Here is a 10,240-nt window from a genome sequence, read left to right on the forward strand (position 1 = left end):
CTCTTTCCCCTCTCTCACACAGGAGGTAACCTCCATACTTGGGCTAATGATCACACACATCTTAGACTCACTTCGCTGCACTCACTAGCTACCATTTATAGACTTGCCTTCTTTAAAATAAACATCCTTCTCCTGCTACTGATTCAACTCCTGCTGTCTTCATTACCCAAGGTTCCCTGTCTGTCCATCCCCTGGTGTTTTCACTCCATCCGTCTCTTTTTTCTTTCATCGCATCCTCTTTTACTGCTTTTTTTCTGTTCTTTTCTTGAATTGAACAAATATTTGCTAAAAACTAGAAATGTCTTACTTCAAACCTTTCCTTCTTCAAGTGATGCCAAGCATAGTAATCAGTGGATTTAAGTTTGCAGTTAGATAGAACAGAGTCCTCTTGCTGAGTAGGAAAAATTACTTCTTTTGAACATAGCAGTGTTCTTTAAAAGCAAGAATGATGGTTCATCAAATGCAATGAGATTTATGGACATGATCTGCTGAAATAGTGTGCACTATTTAAATGCCAATGAGCATGACTGGGAGCGGGGAGCAGAAAAACTCAGAAGAATTAACAAGCTTTTTAGTTTGAAGCTTTGTGGTTTAATCATTGTTGTCAGGCCTATATGTTGAAGTGCATCACGCCGCATTGTAATCGACTCATCACCATATTTCCGTCAGCCTCTGCAGCTATAAAAGAAAATGAGGCGTTTTTCAGGCAGAGGCTGAAAATAATGAGTCAATCTGGGCATGAGCATGGAGACAGCGCAGTTGCAAGCAGCACACTGATAGGGTTAAAGGCATTCAAATAAAATGATCAGGAGAAATTGTGTATATGTGCTTTTTTCTACAAAATGACAGAAGCTACTGAAACAGAAAAATGAAGACACATATATGACTACTTTCTGGACAAACTCCGTTTTACCCTTGTGTATTATCCGCCAAGCGACAGATGTAGTACATTTGAAATTATAAAAGTGATGCGCATGTCTTCCATGAATACTAAACTAGCTTTCACTTGGTATTAGTGAAAGCTGCATACAGAAGCCATGTTTTGGCACCAATGATGTAATGAATGACACAAAGAATTTAAAAAAAAAAACAAAACTTCCCTAATCTCAACTTTTCAAATGTCTTTCCCTTTCACGGTCTGTCTCTTTATATGACTTATATATTCAAGATGTTTTCGCCTTTTTCCTACACATGCTGCTTAGATTGCACAGAAGGTCACAGATGTGTTTTGTGTCTCTGTGGTTAAAAACCAGGGGGTAGTCTCTGTGTCTCTGGGAAAAACCAAACTGTTGGTTGTTCTCTTATCTCAACAGATGTTAAACACAAAGTGAAAGGGTGATGCTGCAGATGCTTTGTGAATGTGGTTCTCGACATGTGTGGTTAGCAAAGAGGCAACAGCAGTCGTAGAAGTAGCAGCATGGGGGGTGAAAATGCTAAAACATGAGCCTGAACTCCTTGTTAATATGGACAAGGTAGTGCACTGTGTTAAAACACTGATTGTTTTCTAGTGATTCCACTGTATGTTAATCAAAATGTTATTAATAAATTACATATGTATGCAAGTACAGTATATGTATTACATTTTGACTTGAGTAACATTATCTAATAAAGGAGTTCAGCTTTTTTGTGAATTGATACCACTTCTGCATCTACTTTTAAAATGTTTAAAGTAACTTTGCATCATGTATAAAATAGAACACAATTTGGTGTCTCAATTTATGCAGGAATCAAGATGATTCTGCGTCTCGCCTGGCTGTCGATCACGCTGCATCACAACAAATCGGCATATGTTTCAGGCATTTTGAACTTGAAGGGTGCAGTACTCCAGTTCACACAATAATATAACCAACAAAGTCAGTCACATACCAGAGCTCTGCTGCCATTAACAGCAATTTGGTGCACAAGGTTGATTATGATCTGCAGTCTTTTTATGGTTTTCTGTTTATCTACTTTTCATATGTAGAATAGGATGCTCTACTTTGAGATTTGGCTATGATATAATCCTTTACATCAGCCACGAGGCTATCATACATGTGGCAGGTATATTAGAGAGAAATCCATTTATCTAGTGAGCCCTGGAAGAAAACACTGGGACAGGAAAGTTACAAAGAAATTTGCACCACTATATGAGCAAAAATAAACTGAACTGATTTTGTACTCAATCAAGCTTTAAACTGCTGCTTTTCCATTTGCCCTGTGGCTTACACGTAATCACTCTAAACTCACTGAGGGAAAAGCTTTTTCAATTTTAAATCAGTCCACAATCACTTCCATGCAGAGGGAACAGGATACATGAAAGCATCTTAACAAATTCATCGCAGGCAAACAGCCTGTGTACTCAGTCATGGGCGGCCATAAGGCTAACAAGCTTGTTTGTGAATGCAAAGGCAACTCCACTGTGTCTCATCATACTGTCCACATGCTGCTTGGTTGGCACCTTCAGCAACGAGTGACCTTGTGCTTCACAATTACCAGACTATTTTCTGTTTGCACTGCCTTAACTGTCCTAGATGTCCCTGCTCTGACAAAGCTGCAATTTGCATGATTGTCTTTGTGAACAAAGATTCATGCATGGCCAATATAACTGGGACTTGCAAGATTTTTAAATTTCCATCCCCAATTACTTTCCTCACAGCTCATCCTCCTCCTACACTCATAACTCATTCAGGACATCTGTTTCTCTCCCTTCCTCATTCTTCCACCTAACCTGTGGTGCTGTAGCATAAAACAATGAAAGATGGACAGCTGCAACGAATGCTGTAAAACTCCACTCAAATGTACAAATGCAACAGACAAGGCAGCATGTATTACAATTAAAACAGGCTTGTGAAATAAATAAATACTGCCTGCAGAAAGTAGCCACAGCTTCCCTCAATAATGTCCATAACATGAAGAATTACATGGCCAAAAAAAAAAATCAGTATGTGTTAAGGAAAAAAAGAATAGTCTGTGTTGGGCAGTGGTTTACCACCTATTATTTGAGATTTGCAAGCCTAGGTTTACTTCACTGTCACTATTTTGATGTTTTGCTTTTTTAAAGGCTGTTGTTATAGTGTTATATATTTTCCTACTGTGATAAGTTGCTCTGTTACTCTGCTCAGTAGTTTACAATTTCTCAACCCTGTCTGTGGTGCTGAACTTCAAGCTCATCTATCCATCAACAGCTCTTTATCCTTCCAGGGTCACAGGAGGGCTGGAGCCAATCCCAGCGGACACCAGGCAAGAGGTGGGGTACACCCTGGACAGATCACCAGTCCATTACTGAAGACATAAATCTTTAAAAACACATTACAAATATATAATTTCATTTTTAGTCTGCTAGCATGGTGGAAGCTCTGTACTTAACTTAATGAAATGCTAATGTCAGTATGCTAACAAAGCCACAATATCCACATGCTAATGTTCACCATTTCCAGCACATTAGTTTAATGTGCTAGCATGCTAATATTGGATAATTATCACAGGCTGACAGGAATTTTGTTAGATCTGCAGGTTTATACAGTTTATATGTTTATACAGTCATAAACCACTGTATGACACAAATGCCCATTTACTTCATTTCGGTGGATTAATTGACATTTAGTTCACCAGTTAATGTAATGACTCAAAATAAACAATGTCAGTTCATCACCACAAAGGAATGTGTCATCCACTGCAATGATGGGTCATAACACTGTCTGGACAACAGCTGTTTTCAATGGCACAATATAACAGGCTACATCTGGCCTTGACTGCTCAAGCACTACCGATTAGCAAGATCAATATTATTTTTATGTGATTTGCTGACAAAAAGAAAAGAAATATTTCTGCTTTATCCTTGAAATGCCCCACTCTCTTGGGAGAAAAGTAAGAGCTGTGAGTGCATCTCTCATAGCTGTCTCTCTTTCTCATCTTGTCCTAACGCCTTCCTGTGGTGCCTCTGCTGTAACCACTGTCTCCCAAATAGGCAGTCATGCCACTCTCGGTGTCAAGCGTAAGATATCACACATGCTTATTTGGTGCTAACCAGTGGTAATATAAATTCTTCATAAGATGAGGTGAACTTTAAAGCGACGGCTGCTGGTGCATAAAATATGATTCACTTTCAGGACCTCAGTGGTTGAAGAATGCGTGCGTGTGTGTGTGTTGTATGTTTTTATGTGAGTGAAATGAGGAGTGAGAGTGTTTTATGCCACAGTAGCATCCCTCTCTCCCTGGGTCACCTCAACACAGTACCTGCTTGGTGGTAATGGCTTCATACCATCCTGAGAGAGGTGCTTCTACAAGTCTTTCTCAGCCCTGTCCAAGTCCCACGAAGCTCGAAATGAATGCCAAGTCCTGAAGTAAACTTACTCTCAACCTCCTGACATTAAGATTACTTTAAGTGCATCATTTTGGATCTCTCACCAGGGTTAAGCTGGTGCACAAAGCACAAGTTGAGCACTGTTATCAAAGTTGCTGTGATTTTATTTCACATTCTGCCAACATTCACTCATCAACACAAATTAATAAAGGCAATATCAATGAGCACCAGGCTGCAGTGATGCCTAATGGCAGTCAGCAGTTACAGCAGAGTATCTGTGCCTCCCACAACAAGCCCGGGGACTGTTGTTGTTTATGTGTATATTACATGGGCGTACGCAACTGAGTGTATATTTATGTGTGTGAGTAAGAAAGCCTAAACCGGCATTTGGCTTTCTGCTGTGGTTCAGATGTCCCCACGACAGCATAAAACTGAGAAAAGTTGTTCCCTGTGATGGCTTCTTCCCACAGAGGAGAATACCACGCTTAGGTTTTATCACTAATCTGATATTTCATCCATTGTGAAGACTGTGGGTGTTTTAATTTAGTTTGTAGCTTTATCCATGTTCCCTCAAGCCTGTGTTGCTTAATCATGCTTGAATTAGGGCCTGCTTGATTCTTACAGATCCCAAAATGCAATTTAGAAGCCACGAGGAACATCTCTACTTGTTGCATCCAGCTTGAGTTTATCTGACTGTGAGGACAGCGATAACATCAGTGTGCAAAAGGGTGTTTACAATACGTAAAATCCAATATCAAAACAATAAATCTGGAAACTGTCTGGCATCATGTTGACTTTAGAGTTAAAAAAATGTATAGGATGTTCCTGTGCTGCCGTGGATTTCTGCCAGAGGGTTTTAAAGTACTATGTTGTAGAAAGATCTTTATATGATGTCACGTTATACTAGTTACCAGAAATGATCAAAATACTGGACCCACGGATCATCTGTGGTAGAGGTATTCAAATCCTTCACTACCTAAAAGAAGAAGTATCAGTAGTAACCGCAAACATTCAAATACTTATTCTGAAATATTTCTGCAAATGTAGGTTATCCAGTAGTCAAACTAGATACTCATTTAAGTGGCTCATCTATGCAGTAATTAGTATCTGCAGTCCTGAAATACCTGTACATGTAGCAGAACACAAACTGTCAAGTTCCCCCTTTTTGTATATGGCAAAAAAAAAAAAAAAAACTGAAGTAAAAGTACTTCAAAATGTTCTTAGGTACACTATAAATTAACTTTATATCATTAGTCCTAGATACATCATTATCACCAGCATGATCTTATTTCTTGCTTTAAGCAAGAATTACTACAAAGTCAAATGAAAATAGGTTTAATGCAAAACCCCAGCTGGCTTATCTCATTGAGAGACCTTGAAAATGCAGAAGTCTTTGCCAGTTGCCCCCTTGTTTCATCCTGGTAATGAGAACAAGCTACTCTATTGATTATACTTTGTGTTTTGTTACCATATATTAGCCAGATTGTGCTGTAGTAGAAATCGAGCCTATTTTTTGTCTCACCTGTGTAAAACAGCAAAGCGCAATAAAACGTGATCACATATTAGCTTGTTTGGCAGGAATTTATATCATAAAACCATTAATGAAATAGTCAGTGAAACTCTCCAGGATTGCAACTGAAACACACAACTGCAACTGTGAAAGAATTAGGATTGGAATAAAGATCATCACTACAGGCAGAAACAGCATTGGCAACAGAGATTCACTGTTACATGTGGAAAAAAAGAAAAACAAAAAAAAAATATATATATATATATATATATACATACATACATACACACACACACAGCACTTGAAAATGCTCTTGTGCTATTCCTGACATACTTCACACAAGAAGCAATTTCTGTGGCATAAATCCTTTTTACAAACACCTGGGATGCAGCTGAGAGCAGCCATGTTTACTGAGACTACAGCACCTAATTCAAGATAAAACATATAAGCTCCAAAGTGGATCTTGACGTAAAACTATCATGTTAGTAATCAAACTGCTCCTCCTTGTTCCTACTTGTCTTTATGTGCGGAGGCTGAGGCAGGTGGTCTATGGGTAATTTGCGCTGCATGCATATCAAGTGTACAGGTCGAAATAAATCTTAGTGATGTGATGTGAAAATTCATGGCACATTGTTTCTCGACGTGTGTCCTGAGGGCACAGCACACTACTGTTTTTTTTTATCCTTCTAGCTGGTTAATTGCATTCACAAAGCATCCCATGTGTAAACTGGCTCCTGATTACATGGCGAGAGTGAAAGCCAGCAGAGCTCTGAGGTCTGAGATGGTAGTTATTAGATAATGAGAGGGTTTTTTATTTAATGGACAAAAACAAGCATCATTTTCTAGGAAAGAGAGGGAGAGTAATTTATTATGCCACATCTATATAATCTGTAAGCCTATCTATTTCTTTAAATGCCCTGTGTATTACCAAATTTTCCTATCTTGAACAAATGCTCTGGTCTGACAGATCATAATATAGATTTTTGCCCACTTAGTACAGAATTTGTTTTTTTAAATCTGTGCTCTGACATTAACAGCTGAAACGCATTATATACTATAGGCTACTATATCATTTTTAATTCTTTACACCCATTTGTTAATATTCAAAAACAAACAGTCCATGGAGAAGATTGGAGAGTGCAGTAAGGAAAATGGGGCCAAACAAGGTAATATGAGGTTTCACCCATGACGGTGACATTAAAGGAAACAGATGTAACCCCGCCTTGATTTTCCACAGTTCTTTACAGTCGCCGCTTCTTCTGCCTCCGTCAGTACCGAAGGTAACTCCACACCGTGAAGCTCCTGGACACCAGAGGACACCGCGCACTTTCAGCCTCTGCTTCTCTGAACACCCAAACTGAAGAAAAGCATTTGACTGCTTTTCATTTTTTTTATTCGTATGTTGTTTTTTGTATTTCTGTGTTTTTGGTTCCCTATAGTGCAGTTTTTTCCATACCAGCCTGTACTAATGCCTCGCACCCGAGCCGCTGCACCGACTCTCTTAATTTTAAAAAGAATAAACAATGTGCAGAGCAAATGAAAGATACAGTGGGAGCCTACTGTGGACGCGCTTGGATTTAACAGTCGTCAAAGATTCAGTCAAACTTATGGCGTGAAGGTAAGACAGTTCTTTCTTCTGTGATGTGCCAAACTTGGCACAAAACAATATAATCTGTAGCTTCTGTCAGTCTGAATAAGCAAATATCGTTCCTGTACTGCATGTACAGGCATTTCAATCTGGCAGGGATCGGTGGTCCACTCCAGCAGCCTCCCCGCTGAGAGATTCGGGGAGATACAAAGTGATTTATTGGGTGTGATTCCTCATATATTAACTTTCAAGGTGAATTTGCTCCTGCTGCTGGCACACTATTTCCCGCTTTACCTCAAAGCGTTTTTCCCATTTTACAAAAATAAAACATAAAAAAAATTGTTTGCGTGCGCACGGACAGTGCATGTGCCAGACGCATGGACAATCTATAGGTATCGGGTAGGAACATTTTGTTGATTGATTGAGTATTGATCCGGGTTGGACTTTAATGTAAAACAGAAAGCAAACATTTGCCTTCCAGCTCAGGAAAAGTGCTCTAACGGTAGTGAAGCTGCCCTTCCCCTCCCACGGAGCGCTGATTTCAGATCTGTTTGTACCTTTCAGTGTCTAATTAGTACCAGGCTCTCCAGAGGCAGCGCGTCCTCCACGCAGCGCTCGGTACAGGGCAGATGGCTGCACAAGCCGTCCTGTATCCTGTCCACGCTCTGTGAGCAGCTTTTACAAGTCAAGTTAGTAACAGCAGGTAAAATAACTGAGGGGAGAAAAACGGGGTGATTTATCTGCTGCTCTTCTAATAACACAAATCCTTATGTACATAGTATCTGTGGCAGGCTACTTTATTGTCCTGATCGCTTTGATTCAGGTACTTTAATCATACGTAGACAAAATATAATTCGTCCCTACACTGCTTTGCTTATCTTAAATATATCTATAGCACGTTTACAGTATTTTACCACTGGTCCCATTATCCTTTAAATCCCATTTAAAGGATTAAGTTTCTATTTTTAAAAATAATACAGAAACACTGAGCTACAATGAATTTTGAATGACCCAGTGATAACTGAAGAGAGAAATCTTAAAAAAAAAAAAAAAAAAAAAAAAAAAAAAAATATGGCAGGTTATTGTAAAATACTATCAAAAGGCTCCACAATAACTCAAAGCTCAGATCTAAAAAAAGTAATTATATAGAAAGGGACATATAAAGAAATATAAACTTCTTTGACATTTGGGACCATCTTCTGTAAAGCAGCAGATAGACATCCTAATAGTTCAATCCAGGTCAAAACACTAGATTGCCATATTGGAGTTGTCATTTTAAAAAAAAAAAAAAAAAAAAAAAGGACTCGGTCAGGTGTTACTTGACTAAGAGAACTGCTTATGTCAACTCCACTTGCGTAAAATTATTAATTTGAATGATTTTCTTAATAGATGAAAGCGAACATCTAATGCCATGTGAAAGCATCTTTAGTTAAATGCCAAGATATCTGTCGAGACCAGATGTTCTGTCCGTTTGCTGTCTACCAACTGAACCTTCAGGGACCCTGTTCATGCATATGGATTCTACACCTCTCTGATCTGTCGCACCTCATTGTGTTGAAAGCAGCCTCACCAGTGCTGCATGATGCGGTGCTTGTCAAGTCTTGCTGTTTGACACAGGCAGCGTCATTGAATAAGATATCCTAGATGCTTTAAAGACAACTGTCCTGTAATTTATCCAACCATGAACTGCTTCAATTAATACCAGAACATCACGAGGACTCAAATTCCAGAGCATCTCCAATCAGGTCTGCTAACAGTTTACATTGTGTTGAAACTGGCTTACACAAGAACATTAAAATTAAAATGGCTCACAGTAAGTGGATAAGGCACATTAAGAGGTTTGAGGTCTAATCACTTGATGCTGCTGGTCAGCTGGGACTGACATTTAAATTCAATACACTGCTCCCAAGAGAGACAACATGCATTCAATAAAAAAAAAATAAAAACACTGTAGCAGCCTGTGCTTATTAAAATCCAATTACAAAGAATTGCTGCTTACAGGGTTGTGGTCCTTAAATTTGATCCAGTCTGTGAAATCACAGCCTCATTTAATAAACACACACCAGAGATGTCAGGCATGCCATTCACAAGAGGAATCTCACCTGAAATGAAACGAGACGAGGTAGTGTAAGCGTGACCAAGATTTGCAAAGTGGAAAACACGAGGGATACAGTACAGTATCCTTTTTTTTACTGCACTGAAGACATGCTACAAATTATGTAAAATACAAGATACCCAAGGTACAAACTCTTGCCAATAATTTGTTTATTACATTTTTCCATTCTGTTCAGTGTAGAGTAGCACTGGGACACTGCACATTTGAGAAAGGTTTCCAAAACTCTGCCTGCCTTAATGCAGGTTTAGTGTCCACCTTTAATTATGATGCATGGATGACACATTCTACACTAGTCAAAAATGTAAAAAACATATATATATAAAAAAAATTCCCATCTCACCCCTATGGGTGGTGTGTGTCTTCCTCAATCTCGGGTCCTCTACCAGAGGCCTGGGAGTTTGAGGGTTCTTCGCAGTATCTTAGCTGTTCCTAGCACTGCGCTCTTCTGGACTGAGATCTCTGATGTTGTTCCTGGGATCTGTTGGAGCCACTCTCCCAGTTTGGGGGTCACAGCCCCGAGGGTGCCGATTACCACGGGGACCACTGTTGCCTTCACCTTCCACATCCTTTCTAGCTCTTCTTTAAGCCCTTGGTATTTCTCCAGCTTCTCGTGTTTCTTCTGTCATATATATTATAATATATATATATATATACACACACACACACACACATACATATACATATATACATACACACATATACTCAATAACTGTATTATGTAACAAAACGGGAAAAAAAGCTGAG

The sequence above is a fragment of the Mastacembelus armatus genome, chromosome 13 (assembly GCF_900324485.2).
Source record: "Mastacembelus armatus chromosome 13, fMasArm1.2, whole genome shotgun sequence".
In the NCBI taxonomy this organism is placed as follows: Eukaryota; Metazoa; Chordata; class Actinopteri; order Synbranchiformes; family Mastacembelidae; genus Mastacembelus; species Mastacembelus armatus.